Below are 15,174 nucleotides of genomic sequence, written 5' to 3'. Positions count from 1 at the left end.
CTGTCTTTACTTTGTTCAGTGTAATCACACAACCGTCTTTTGCAAATACCTCAATAATAAAAATGGAATGTGATTAAAGACATAGATGTGCTCAGTTTTTTCCCCTGAAACACCATGGTGTTGTATTTTTACAAAATAATGTACCAAGGCAGAGTTTTATGTTATATGTGTAAGATGTCTGCTTAAAGGAGCACTTTTACAATATCAAGTCTTAAAAGGAGTTTCAAAATTTGCTCATAACAAATCAAGTTTATTATTTACATTTAGATTTTACTGCATCTAAATTAGGTAAAGATGGATCATTTTAAATATTTACTAAGTAAATTTTAAAATTCATGTGCTCTAGGAATTCAAAGAGGAACATAGATAGAGCTAGATGGTTCATTAATACTGGACAGCTTAAAATGAAACTACTGTGCATCAGACAGCTCATATGCCCCATTAAATTTCAGATTAAAAATTCCTGCAATTTTTAAGGGCAAGCAAAGTTCTACATACTTTTACAGGAACTTGGTATTCTTGTGCAGATCTGCTGATCAGGCTTATTAAATATTACTGTCTGAAATTAACTCAGTAATTAAACTGTGAACATTTGTACTCTGAAACTATGACAAAAACGCTACCCCATTTTCTAATTCCTCTATGGAGATGAGTTATAATACAGAGGGGAAATGGAAGATAATGAAAAATAAAAGCCCACTCCTAGTAAAAAATATTTGAACAACTACTATGCACGGCTAATATACAGGTTAACAAAATAAATATGTAATATCCTGCTTTGATTTCTTCCTTAAAAATAGCTTCAAACCATTTTAACTGCTGGCCAGACATACACACAAAAAGACACTCATTGCCACTTTAATCCTGAGTACACCAGATTATTACAAGAAGTCTTTTGTGCATCAATTTTAGAACAGCTTGACTCTAGGGTAAATGGGAACCATCATAAATCGCATGCTGCTTTCAAAACCACTTTAATTTCTGTCAACGTTACTGTAACCACAGTCCTGAGCACATGCTGCTTTTTCCCCCCTCTTTTTTTTTTTGCCTACATTTGACAGTTGCATCTCCTACACTCCAATGGTGGCTTTGATCACTGAAACAAGACATGTCATGTTAGAGAAGGGAAAAATACAAACCCTCCATCTCAAGCTCTCCTTTCATTCACACCGACATACACTGTATCTATAGTTTGAGTGCTGTATATACATGTATGTATGCACATACAAACATACATGTGTGTACGTGCACATGTGTATATTCAAAGCACACAGATACGTAACATCCCAGGAGTGAGGCGAAAAAAGCAAGGGAGTAGTCCCAGTAACTGAAAATACACCACTTCATCGAATACGGGCTGATTGCTGTTCATCACTAACTGAGGTCAGTCCACTTGTTAACATGAACAGTTACCATTATGCATGTTAAATTTAGCCATGACTCTAAACGTGCTTGTTCATCGTAGCTGTTTAACTTATCTTCACGTCACAACCCAGATAAACGGACTTCAGCCCAATGAGGTCCTCAGTCATTTCGATTTTTAATTTTTGAATTAAGAGGTCATGAAACCCAAGCTCTGCTTTGCAAAATCCCTGCTGTAAAGGAGACATGCATTTGCACAGCACATGAAATAAGCAGCAAAAACTGGCTAAAAGTTGTTTTTTGGGGGCTCCCCCTTCCCTTTTACAGCTAGGGCATCAGCATAACTCTGCAAGTTCTCCTAACATTCGCTGACGAGAGAGGTGCAAACTGCAAGCACATGCACAACAAAAAGAGTTACAGAGGGAAAGGTGGATTTACACGTCTGTCTCCCTGCCGCAGGCGTTGTTTCACACGCAAACACACAGCTCCTACCCCCGCTCTCAAAGGTTACCTTTACATTGTGTGCAAACCTTACTTATTTCCGAGCAGAAGGTGGTGTCCAAAAAAGATCAGACCACCGTATGTCCGATTCAATCCCACTGCACTCTCCCTCCCTCCATACACACACTTTTTTTACACTAGCCCCTCTCATGTTTAGTGGAGGGAAGGAGGTGGCAAAAAGCATGTGGCCATCCCATTTCAACCCCCCAAACTCAAAGTTTAGCACAACCTCTTAGTCATTTTTTCCCCCAATCCACGCAGCACAGGGCTGATTTATTTATTTATTATCCTCCTCCTTTGCCTTGCCCGGCTGCATGTTTATTTGAAGACTGAAACACACCGGATAGCGAGCAGGGCTGCTTGTGTTACTGCACAATTTATTAATCAAATCAAACCAAAGTAAAAGCTAGAATGAAAACGAAAGGCTGCTGGAAACTTCTTACCATCTCTGCATGCTGGTTGTCAAGTGCACCCCCTGTCTCTCGATCTCCTCTCAGCGGCAGTGCCTGCACCCTTCCTTTTGCCTCTGGGCTCTCAGCGCCTCTCTCTTTCGCCCCCTCTCTCCGTCCGCCCCCCACCTCCCCCCCACCCCTTCCCCCCGTGATTTGAACGAAAAGATAGAGATCTAAAAAACAAAAATACTCCTTCCCGCCGCCCCCCCCCCAGCAGCAGCAGCGACAGTCTCTCTCTCTCTCTCTCTCTCTCTTCCCCCGCCCTCTCTGACTTTTCCAAAACTTCAGCCCCCAAAGTTCAGCCCGAGCAGCAGAAAGAAAAAGAGCTTTCAGCGGAGAGCTGGAAGTGATGGGAGGAGGGACCCAGGTTCGGGTCAGAGCCTCCACAGGTTGGTTTGTTGTTGTTGGGCTGTTTGGCTGGGGAAGGGGAAGGGGAGGCGGCGGGGGGAGGCTGCGAGCGGGTCTGAGGGGGCAGCGTTGCTTCCTTCTAACCTTACGCTCTCGGGCAAGGGCGGCAGAGAGGGAGGCAGAGGGAAGGGGAAAGAGTAGCCCGGGTGGGCGAAAAAGTAACCCCCCTCTGTCTCGTCCCTGTCCGTACCCCGTTACCCCCCCCTCCCCCCCAACTTTCTGTGTCAGACGGGGGCTGCGGCAGAGGCCGTCCGCGCCCAGCTGTCAAAAACGCCCAGCGGCCGCCGCCAACTTTGTGGTGAGGGCGGCCGGTAGCGCGGCGCGGGGCTGGCCGCCCCTCTCTGCCTCCCTCTTCCCCCTCTCTCCTTCCCGCTCCTCTGCCCGGTTCCTCCTCGCAGCGGCTGCAGTCTCTCCCGCTGCTTCTCCTCTTCCCTATCAGCTCCAGGCGCCGCTGGAGCGAGCGAGCGAGCGAGAAGGCGGCAAGGAGAAAGGTGGAGGGAGGGCTGAGAGAAGGGAGAGACACGGCGGAAAATTAAGCGTAGCCCAGCGGAGGGGGTAAGGAGCCGGAGGGGGAGAGGGAAGAGCGTTAGAAGGGAAGCGAAAAGTTAGGCAGATGAAAAGTTTTCGCTTGTGGTGCCGGTTTCCCGCTTCCCACCCATTTCTCCATCAGCTCCCGGGCTCTGCTGCGGCGGCTGCTGCTCGATGTGGGATCTGAAGAAATGTTTGTAAAAGGGTGGTGTTGTGGTTTTTTTGTTGTTTTTTTTTTTTTTTTTTTGGGGGGGGGGGAAGGGAGGCGGGAGGAGGTGAGCCGTCACGGTTGTACGTTTGCAGGGAACAGACAAGAGTCACATCTGTGTGTGACACGGAGCCAAACCGAGCGAAACCCTGCCCCGGCGACGCCGGGGAAACGCAGGCGCTGCGGCCCTCGGCGCGCAGGCACACAACGGCCGCCGCGCGCGTCCTGCGGGAGCGCGCGCGGGGGGGCGGGGAGGGCCGTTCCGCGCCCTCCCGCGGCCGCACACGCACCGCCCGCCTCGGGGCGCTGCCCGGCGGCGGGGAGGCGTTGCCGTTAGCGCTCGTTCGGGCCGGCGACCTCGCTGCCCGGCCAGCCCCTCGGCGGGAGAAAGGCTGCGGGCCGCCGGTCCCTTCTTGGCGCCTTCCCTGCGAAGCCTTTTCCTTACCCCCGTTCGCAGCCGATGTGAAGCGTTCTCCCACACGTCTCCCGCGCACGGCGCTGAGCGGGTGGCAGGTATCTAATGCGTCGCATGGGTTGTATAACAAAGGGAAGGTGATAGAAGGCTATCGTGCTTTATCTGCAAGAACCGATTGCCGAGCTTATCCGACCATCCCTCGTGTCCTGCCAGTGAAGACGCTGAGGGCCACTAGTGCTACCAGAATTGCCTCCTGTCCCCAGGCCCTGTATGAATACAATGTGAGGACTGAATCTTTAAAAAGTGAACATTAGGAGAACTTCTCAGGTGACATGAAATACAAGTGATAGGATGTTTTGCCTCCTGCGCTGTTTTGGCATGACTGGACGCTTTGATGACGCAGCAGGCACTTAGAATTGAGAAGAGACAGGTCAAGTGTATGCATTCAGTAGCTGCTTGGGACTGATTTTTCCTTGCCTCTGCTATGGCCTAAAACCACAGCAAACTCTTCATGTAATGAACAGCATGTCCCTGTGATTTACCAAGTTTCCACATGTTTTACCAGTTTTTGCCATCTTTTGTTAATTGTGCATTTCCCATGCCTGTCAAAAGATGGAAGGGTAAATGGTCTATACTAGTATCAAAACCAGGGTTTCACAAAAACCTGCTTGGATATATCTCAATGTTTTCTGCATTTCTGTGGAAATTTTATTCAGTTTTCTGGGTATTCATCAGATACCTTCAGCAGGAATAATAAGTATCAGCTTATGGAAAGGACTTGCAGTGCCCAGACTTCATTGGGGTTAGTTTCAAACCTTGAGCTGTAGAGAGCATGTTTCAGGCCCAGACAATGATTCAAAAGGTTTTTGCATTTTTTAGGATTTTTCTTTCTTTTCTTTTTTTTTTCTTTTATTTTTGGTACGAGTACTATGACCAGCAAAGATTTCAAGTAATTTATGGTCATTCTAAAAAAAATCACAGTACTATTTAAGCCCTGATTTGATGTGTTTTCTGTCAAAGGGGAGAGATAAGAAAACCCTAGTTAATTACTTCAGAGTCCCATTTTATCATACAGAAAAACGCATTTGCCCTTTTGAACCAGTGAAGGGCCAAGAAGTTGTCAAAAAATTGTGTTCGCACAGCCCCCTAGTGGTTAAAGCCTTGACAAGTTCACATCCGTGTCTCATGAAGGAGGGAGGATCCAAGATAGTTTGATGCAGACTGAAAGACAAGTACTGCAATCCTAGCTCGCAAAAGACATGGTCACCTGCTAGAATAAAGATATGCCATAACCATTACAGGCCTAATCTTTACTATGCAGTTTCACAGAAGCGAATCAAAGGCTATGAACAGGTACAGCTTCATGAAAGAAAAGACTTATACTAGGTAGACAGCCAATCAACTAAATTTAAAACCAGGTTTCCTTACTACTTTGCAAAAGTGAGATTTTTTTGAACTGGGGCTACACATTTGAACGACGTATTCCTGTATGCACTAAACCAGTAGATTACAGTGATAATAAGGTATACCACAAACTAAAAATTTTTATTTAAGCTCTAACACATCAAAGAACCCAGTAAGTGTAACACAATCATTAATAGCTGCCACTTATTTTATTTTTAAAGATTTTAAGTAATTTTCAATGAAAACTAATAATGCCTTATGGAGGCATTCCTTTGTTATCTTGCTTGGTATTTAATTCAGCTTTTTTAAAACTTTTTTTCCTTCCACCTGTCAGTAAGCCAGTGGCTTTTGTATTGACAGTATATTATAGTCTCTTGAAAGCTGCTGAGGAGGTAAAATAGCTGGAGGCAAGTTGGCTGTTGGGAGTTCTGATTCTTGGGTTGACAGTATGGGATTACAGGATAAACATTGTGGAATAAGACATTCCTGCTCAGAGGATCAGGAAAATAGCTAACTGGTGACATTTGAATGTACATTATCATTAGACGTCAGACTAAATAACCTCCAAACTCTTCTGAAACTTCGCATCTTTCAGACTCAACCTTCAGTCACATACACAATAGTGTTTTAAATTTGCATTGAGTTCTTACTTTCAAATCTACCTATGTGGTATATTCTGAGATAATCTTAAGAAGATGGGGCCCTTATTAAAATACTGTACCATCCACCAGCACAGTGACATTTGTTTCTTTATATTGCTGCAGTGACTGTGATGTCAGCACACATTATAGATATTGCAGGAAATGGCAAGATATCTTTACTTGTAGTTCAATGAAAACCTCAAAAGACAATATACAGACTCAAGCTGTGACACAGGACAGTCTTATGACTTCTCAAAGTGTGTAATTATCTTAAATTTTGGAGATTGTATGTAAGGTTTCAGAGAGTAGGAGCAAAGCCTAAATGTTTCCTTGCTTTTTGTTAGTGAAGAGAGCAGTGTCTCTAATGGTTTCAGCCACATCAACAGGAATATCTGTCCTGTACAGCAAATACCTTCTCACTGTAGTTTTCCCTTCAAAACCAGCTATAACCACCATAAAGAATTAGTAGTACTCAATGCTCTGAGATTAATTAGCATGAACAAAGTTAGATTTCTTCAATTTCTTGTTAATTTTCCAGATTGGAGCACTGAGATGTTGTGAGTTTGAGATAGAGTCTGAGTAGGAACTGCAGCTTGAGAGGAATGGAAGTATAAAACATCTACATTGTGATGTCTCCAGAGTGTGGTGTTTCTCAGCTGTCTCGGTGTTCCTTCTCATGGAAGGAATTTGTGGTTCCCTTGATCTTCTGCCCACTTAGAAAAGCTGGAGTTGCAGTCCAGAGGATGTGCCCTTCCAACAGAGCAGAGGTGGGACATAAAGCACCAGTGGCCTGTAAGGAGCTATAGCAATATATCAGACTGAAATCCTCCATATTTTGATGGGTGACAAGGTGAGAAAGAACACTTGTAGAGTGTAATTATAATTGAATGTAAATGAAAAACCAGTTTACCAGTATAAAGAATCTCCAACAGAGAAATGATACCCAGTCCTGAATATAAAACCTATTTTCTGTGGTCCACAACTAGTAAAGGGGAAAAAAATCCAGTTCAGCATAAAAAAAAAAGATCAACATTTTAGATGAATACAGTTATGAATTCCTAATCTGGTTATTCATTTTATTCAGAAATACAGCTGTAGCATCCATATGCATACTGAACATCCATATTAAGTTCCTATGCTGCATATTACTCTACAATTGTTAGGATGGTTTATATCATGACTTACACAAAAGGTGGGCTCCTACTTCCTGTTAGGTTTCTTTTTTAGTTTTTTTCATTGGTTTTTTTTTCTTTTTTCCCTCTTTTAAATGTTTTAATTTTAGTTTTATGCTAGTTAATCTGTCAGATTCTGACATTTTGGGAGAACTACAACCATTTTCAAGAATCCAATTAGGAAAGAGTATCTGTACATTCATTGTAAAAAGGGGTCTAATGCTTTCCCTGGCAAACTATAATTTCCTGGTGTTTTAGAGTAATAGTTTGAAATTTGACCTGAGGTAGGCAGGGTGTCAAGGATACTACTTCTGAAGGAGTTCATATAAACTTCGCTGTGGACCACAGGGATCTGAGCCAAGAAGTGAAAAACTAGTGACCAACTGTAAACATTTTGTTTAAAGTGAGTTGCCCAGGGTTACACAGGGGCTCAGAGACGGTAGAATCTGGTTTCCCAGGATGGGATTTAACTGCTTCATCTGTTTTAACTGTTGGTCTAACTTTCCTGTCTCATTCATCACACACCTTAAAACTTCAGTAGTAGATTAAGCAGGAGTCTTAAGAAAGAAGCTTCGTTCATTATACAGACACTCATTTTTGTTTAGAGAATATCACCCATTCTGTGTACTTGATACAGACATGTCTTATAGGGAGAAAACCTTACATGATCACACAGTTTCAGACACCACGTGCTCATCACATGAAAGGGCTGAATTAATGTTGTGTGGACACTCATAATGATAACATTTCTTAACTTCTGAATATGTAAGTTTCTAACCCCTGTTAACCAACTGACAAAATTCGTTATAAAGTTCATGAATGTATGTCAAATAATAGCACAGATACTTTAGTGTTATGAGTCAAAAAGCATTTTTGTCATTCAGGAAGTGAATTTAAGAGCAGCTAATTATGTTTCCTTTGCCTCTCATACTAAAATACTGAAGGTGATTTGAAGTCTGTCCAGCACTTAAGTATTGCTAGATCCTCCCAGTCATAATGGTGTTTTCTGGAGATGAAAAAAGGTTGTAACAAGCATATCCATCTTTTTTCTTTTTGGACCATATCCTCTCTACCCAATCTTTCCTAACATTCTTTTAGAGGTTGCTATCACACAGTTTGATTTATCCTAAACTTTCCCAAAGGCATTAGCAGATGTTCTTAAAGACAAACGTGCTTGCAGTACTTTATGAGCTCAGCTGAAAGAATATATATTAAAAGCAATAGATACAGATGTTACTTTGTAGTTCTGTAACAGCTTTTGTAAGGGACATTAGAAGTTTTTAAACATGAGCAAAGAAACAAAACTGTTCAACCTACTTTAGAGATGAAGAAATAAGGTGCAGTAAGTTTCAGCAACGTAAAGTAGTAAAGAAAGTTAAAATACATGTTTTGGATCTATTTGCTAGTTCTATGGCCAACCTTTCAACAATAAGAATACACACATTTACATTTAAGAGCTCTCTAGATTGAAGTTTCTTCTTTCTCTGTTGTCACTTCCAATCTCTGTCCATCAAAATTGTTTTCTATAGCTTAGTAATTGCTAGTCAGAGACCACACATAGTGTTCTACATGCATTCTGGAATATGTCTCAGCTTATCTCATATAACACTTGAGGGTATTTTTCCCAAGTGAATCTCAATGTTTTCCAGTTCTCTTAGTGGTTTACCATTTGTTTTCCTTATATTCCTGCAGTCAAAAGTGATTGCCTTAGAGAGCTGGTTGTAATCATGATGGGAAAGTCTCTTTTTTCTTATCCAGTTTAACTGTTATAGTCTTGAACTTTAATTGTGGATGGGCTTTTACTTATTTTATCCTGGTATCTTACAATAAACATTTGTGCACTTAGCTTTCTTTTATAAATGAGTTTTAACAAATAGAATGTCCCATTCACACCTAACAGTCATGAGTGGCTCAGTATCTTAAAAGCAACATTTGGTTATTTGAAAGATTACTGCTAAGATTTCCCTACTTCTAGCAGAACAATTTTTCTGCTGTTTCCACGTTGCTTAAATGGATGTGGCAACTTAAGCTGAATACAGGACAGAAAAGTAAAGCAGGCTTTAAATAATGTGGCATTTTAAAATTTCATTTATAATTGCTTCAGATATTAAACTACAATTTGATCTTCATGTCAAGAAAGAAAAGAAGGCAGAAAAATTGACTGCTTGATCCTCAACTTCTTTCCAAAGACCAACTTTTAGATTTCAACCTCTCAAAGCAGAGGATTCAGCTACTCTGATGGCAGATGCTTAATACATCTTGTTTGAACTTGAGCTCAGTTCTAAGCCTCACACCCAAAGATTTAGTTGGAATGACGGATACTGTCGTGCTCTTTAGTATAAATACTTCGTTGAGGACATCTGCTAGACTTTTATTCTGCATATTGTGGCCAGGTGCGACTGCAAGAGGAAGGTGTAGACTTTGCTATAGGCACTCCTTAAAATCTGCAAAACCTGGAGAAAGTAGGAAATGAAATGTTGTCTACACAGACTGCTTTCCTTTTTTTACTTTTTCATCCATACACTTCTATCACTGGATTGTAAGCCAAATACTGTTTCATATTGACAGTACTACCCAAATAAAAGTCCGAATTTCCTTTTGGTCCTTTGGCTGTCCCACTTTCAGTTAGTTTGATTTCATATCCAAAGGGCTGGTATTGGACCTTAGACGAATCTCTCCAAGTTTGTGGATGTCCTAGTTGTATTATCTGAGTTAAAAATACAAAATTGACCCCACCTCTGTGTGTGTGTGTGTGTGTGTGTGTGTGCGTGCGTGCGTGCATGCGTGTGTGTGTGTGTGTGTATACACACAATGAATAAAAGGAGTTCATTCCATGTCTGTATAGATGGACAAGGAGAACAAGGGAAATAATGAACTGCTGGCTAAGTGCTTTTTTTTAAAAACCTCAAAATCTTTTAGAGTCAATCCAAAATTCAAATGTGGATCTGTCAGCATTGGTATCTTCTAGTTTGTGACTTTGCATTATGCAGGGCGGGAGAGTCTTTTATTATATTTGATTTTAAGGATAAAAAAATGTGACTTTCTACTGTGAAAGGGAATTTACAGGTATGCTTAGAGAGACTTTCTCTAATCCACCCTACCAGTACTGTCACGGAATACATCTCTCAGAGCCGAGTTAGATGTGAGGACAAGGCAATGGCTCTAAGGAAGAGACAAAAGAAGTTACCATTTGAAGAACTGCAAGAAGTTCTTCTTTGTGAAATACTCTCCCAGAAGGACACACTATTCTTAGATTATGACATTGAGTCTGTAGCAGCTGAGAGTCTCTTTGTAAAATTATGCTGTGTATGGTGAGCATTTTAATTTGACCCTCTATTTCTGATTTCTTGATGCATCTAAAAACTTCCATATGCATGTATCCTCTGCCACATGACTTCTGCCAACGAATACACCGTGTACAAGCAAAAGACTTACTTACGTTTGATACACATAAGTAAAAAAAGTTGGTAACACTGATTGCCTTTGTGACCTAGACACCATAATTTTAATGTTCTAGCACTCAGAAGCATCAAAACAATTATGATAGTTAGTGCAAAAACCCCCCACAGAATCTAACACCCCACACTCACCCCTGCATCTTGCTCTGAAAAACAACTCTAAAATCTGTCCCAGTCCAAGGTGGCAACATTGTTCTACAAATCACTGATGAGGTCAAGTTTCTTTTGCCTGACCTGTTAGTACCAAATAATGGATATTGCTCTGGTAGCAAACTGAATACATCACTACTAAAGAAGAAATGCCACAGGCTGTGAGATAAGAACAATAACAACTGTTACAAAATTAAGATCTCAGCAGCAGTTATTTGGCATCTTCAGTTTATATATAGCATATAAAATATTTGAACTTAAAATATCCCCTTTACCATTCCATAGTCTATAACTGCATAATCAACAGAATTAGCAGAATCTTCAGATACATATGCCTAGCAGCTACAGTCTTGTGGGTGTTGTTGGTGTGGAAAGTACATGAATCCAAGCTTTATTGTCAGTGCCTCCCATAACATTACTGCCATTTCCTGTTTCAGTCTTCACTAGGACAGGATAGGTTAAGGTTTCAATTCTCTCCTGTGTGTGCGCACACACCCCCCCACACACCCCCACTCCCACACGCACGCACAACGCCCGCCCCCCCCCCCCCCCATTAAAGTTTAAAGAATGGTTGAAATACAGTCCAGGCCACATTTTTAAAAGGAAGCTGCATTCTTCTAACTCATTCCACATATTTCTCCTAAAAGACAAAAAGTACTTCCTTGTAACTTCTTCAGCTTCTTTGTATTCTTGTTTCTTTACAGACCAAACACACACATACACATACAAAGGCACTGCTTAGTGCTTTGTAAGAGATGCTGCTAGAATTGAAATCATTACTTAAAAATGGGAGCTAAAATAAGTCCTATATATGAAAGGAAGGATGATCTTTAATTGCAGTGCCACATTTATGCAGAGGAAAGACACAGACATCCGGTCCTCTACGTATCGTTTTAGGAGGCATTTATTCAGGAAATCTGTTGTAGAAGCATACCAGTGGATACATTTTTCCAGACTCCAGAGGAAAATGCTATTCATAGGAGTGCAACTAGTACAGAATACCTCATTTTTTAACAGAGAGGCATCAAAACAAATACATAATGAGCTACTTCGAGCTCTCATAATACTTCAGTCTCTGTTTGCCTTATTCAAAACAATTTTACTCACCTCCAGACTTCAAAGCACTTTATGGTTTTATTTTAAAGGCTGGGCCAATAATTTAGGTTCTAAATCTAATCACCAGCACCAGGAAAAAGAAATCCATCACTATAAAGCAGCGACAAACAGAAATCTGTTACTTCATTTTAAACTGGATCTCTGTAGTGTGTATGTCACCTTGAAATTATAGAATTGCAGAGTTTTGGACTGGATGAAATCTCAGGATTTCTAACTGTTTTGAGACAAGATTAGTACGTGTAGAACATCTCTAAGACATGTTGGTCCAGAATTTTCTAAAACATCCCACTATATCCCCCATATGTGGCCTACTGCAGTACTTCACCCCTTTAATGTTGGATTTTCCTGATAGGTAAACAAAATATTTTTGCCTATAAATAAACTGATTCCTATCCTAGAGAAAGTTCATAGCAGACTTGAATGCTGGAAGGCCTTTCTTACATTCTTTTCAGACTCCTACCTCCCCCATAGACCAAACAATGTCTTTTCCTTCAAACATCCCTCATAGGTTGTATTTCTGAAAATTATTAGCACTCTTGTTGCTTTTCCCTGAGTACTCCTTAACTTCTATAAATGTCAGCAAGTTCACTGGACTGATTTGCAAATAGTTCTTTAGCTGAAGCTTCACATGTTCCATAGACCATAGAATAATTACCTCCTGTATTTGATACATGGTGTTCTTGGTAATACAGCTCATAATGGCATTTTCCTTTCAATATCATATTGATCTAGCTGGTTTGCGTTCCATTCTAACTTGATCTCCCCATGTGTATTACTGTGATCCATAATTTTTAACTTTTACCTTATTCTGTCTTGTTCTTTACCAGTTACTTTTATACAATCCCTTCTTACCCACTTTCAGTTTATCAAAACCATATAAAATATGCTTTACTCTGTCACCAAAGTTGTTACTAAAATGATGACCAACCTTATAATTGGCAAAATTCCTCTGTTTCAATAAGCCATGCCATATGTTTCAAGACCCAGCTGAGCCAAGTAGTTGTGACTGTGCTGAGCCAGAGATTGCCAGCTCAGTTACAAAAACAGTAAACATGTTATGAAGTAGGACAGAAACCAAGCTAATAAAGGCTTTTACATGACTCTTGAAACCCATTGTAGATAGCCTGGTACCTCTGTGCAGAATTAGGTTGTATCCTGAAAAGCTTACCTGTTCAGGTTTAACTACAGCCTCGCCAATAGAGCAGAGTGGAGTTGCATTGACAAACCAGTGAAGACTTGTGCATTCTTCTCTGAACACTACTTTCTAAGACCTATCCAGGATAACAGTTTTGGGGGATGCTGAGTTCTGGTTGGCTTCACATAGAACTGCACATTCACCTAACGTTAGTAGAAACACTTCAGTAAAAACAGGATCTCCCATAATGACATATTCTCAAGTCTGAAAAATTTATTTCACATTTCTTTGTATTTCTTGCACAGCCACCTTCTTTGTAAAATCATCCTAAGAACAGCAACCATTCAGCATTTTCCTGCTGAGGATCTTCAGAGATTCTTGGATGTAAGATGTTATATAGGCATGAACATAGCTGTCTCTTTGGGCAAGTATGCAAAAGCAGGGAATCAAATGGAAGTCTTGCACTGTCTTGCAGACCACTAACCACAGTAAAGATACTTGGCTGGCCCAGAACTAGCATGTGATACTTAAGTCATATCCAGACTGGGGGATTTCTTACGTCACTGTATTCTCAGGAAGCAATTTTTTTGGACTGAGGGCAGGATGATTGTTTTGTCTTCTTGTAAATCTTTGCAGATACTAGTTGTGATTACAGTATGAAATAAGAGCTCTCTCCAGTGTGATATTCTCTAAATGCATCTCATATCACAGCCAAAATCAGAAATTTCTGAATCTTACAGGACTGTCTGATCAGAGGAGAAAAGTATTTGTTTGCAGAAATGTGTTTATGTAAGCAGCAAGAATAAAGTCAAACAGCAGAATTAGACACCTTTCATATAAAGGCTGCCCAAAGATACGTAACACTTGCAAAGAAGCAAAGCTGACAGGAATATTAGAAGAAATTAATTTGTCTCATGTAGACAGTACTGGGCATCTGAACTTGACTTATAATTGTTCAATATTTAAAATTGGTTACAATATTCTTTATTAGTACAGAGCCTCAAGAATAAAAGCTTTCAAGCCATGCAGCAAACACAAACTAACTCCACACAAAGGAAAGTTTGGATTTGTTAATTAAATATGATAGGTAGGTCAAGAGTATTAAATAATTTCACCTTATGTTTTAATGCAGAACTCAGACACAGTTTAACAGGGAATGGGTATACTTCATCCCCTCTTGGTAATTTGTGTTGATGTTCATGTATCTTGTGAACTTCTCTCAATCATTTGTCATTAAAATCAGTTCTACTGGCAGTCGAGTTTCCATGCTGAGAGCTAGGAAGGAAAATAGTTATGATTAAAGAGACATACAGCTGCTATTACTGACCCTGACTGGTTTATTTTGGACACCCTGGATTATAAATTACATTTCTTTTTTCCCCACTTTTGGGTAAAAGCTTGGGTGTGTCCTTGAAAAAACAGATCACCAAAGAGGGTGGAGAATGCCCATTTGTTACCTGATTCTGTCTGCTGTTTAGGCAGTGAGTGTATTTGAACAACCAGCAGGATTGAAAATAATGTTGTTGTTATTGCTTAATACAAATAAATATATTTACTTTGATTTCCACAAACATGGGGCTCTTTTAGTGTAAGGGAACACAATCAAATTCAGACCAAGTCCTGTTCTATACTTTAAAAGAAATTACAGACTTTACATATTTTTATTATCTTATATTTCATGGTATATTAAAATAAATTCTGTCTTTTCCTTATTAACACTGATAGAAGGGCAAATAAATGGAAGTAGATCATATTCAAATTCTGTGGAAAGCATGAAGTGAACAAAAGTAACTGTTTTCAGTTCTCTTAGAGGGAGCTAGTAGTCCACCTCAGGAAGTATTTAACTACTTTTCCAACACTTGAGGGAAGTTTGTGTTGATATTATCTAATAATGCAGTTTATATATCCTCAGCAGATCATCTACATCTAAAAAGTATATTGATGTTTCATTATAAGCAAATAAAGAACACCTGTTGATACCAATCATTCAATCCTCAGTACTTAGTAATGCTTGACTCTGGAAAGTCTACCTGACTCAAGCACTTAGTTTCATCCTACATCAGAATATCTTCTGTGAGTACTCAGATTTGCTTCTATTTTGCCTTCAATACTGATCTAATACTTCCAAGTGACTTATTTAACTAAGTGCTCCCTCTCCTTCTTCTAGTTCTGCCCTTTTCTCATGTTATTATTGGCTTCTGTTCTTCTAGTCACCGTGGATGGC

The 15,174-nt window shown here is 40.4% G+C and overlaps 1 long non-coding RNA gene across 1 annotated transcript in view; it reads left to right on the top strand.

Moving 5' to 3' along the window:
* Positions 1–2,586: 2,586 nt before the first annotated feature.
* LOC129782769 (uncharacterized) overlaps positions 2,587–15,174 on the top strand; it is a 35,125-nt gene continuing 22,537 nt past the window's right edge. Inside the window, exon 1 of the long non-coding RNA XR_008744870.1 lies at positions 2,587–2,704. This is a non-coding gene — a long non-coding RNA (uncharacterized LOC129782769). The remainder of the gene's footprint in view (positions 2,705–15,174) is intronic.

This window comes from Falco peregrinus, chromosome Z (genome assembly GCF_023634155.1).
Source record: "Falco peregrinus isolate bFalPer1 chromosome Z, bFalPer1.pri, whole genome shotgun sequence".
Taxonomy (NCBI): Eukaryota; Metazoa; Chordata; class Aves; order Falconiformes; family Falconidae; genus Falco; species Falco peregrinus.
Note: the sequence above shows the minus strand (reverse complement) of the source record. Positions and strands in the feature narration are given on the sequence as shown.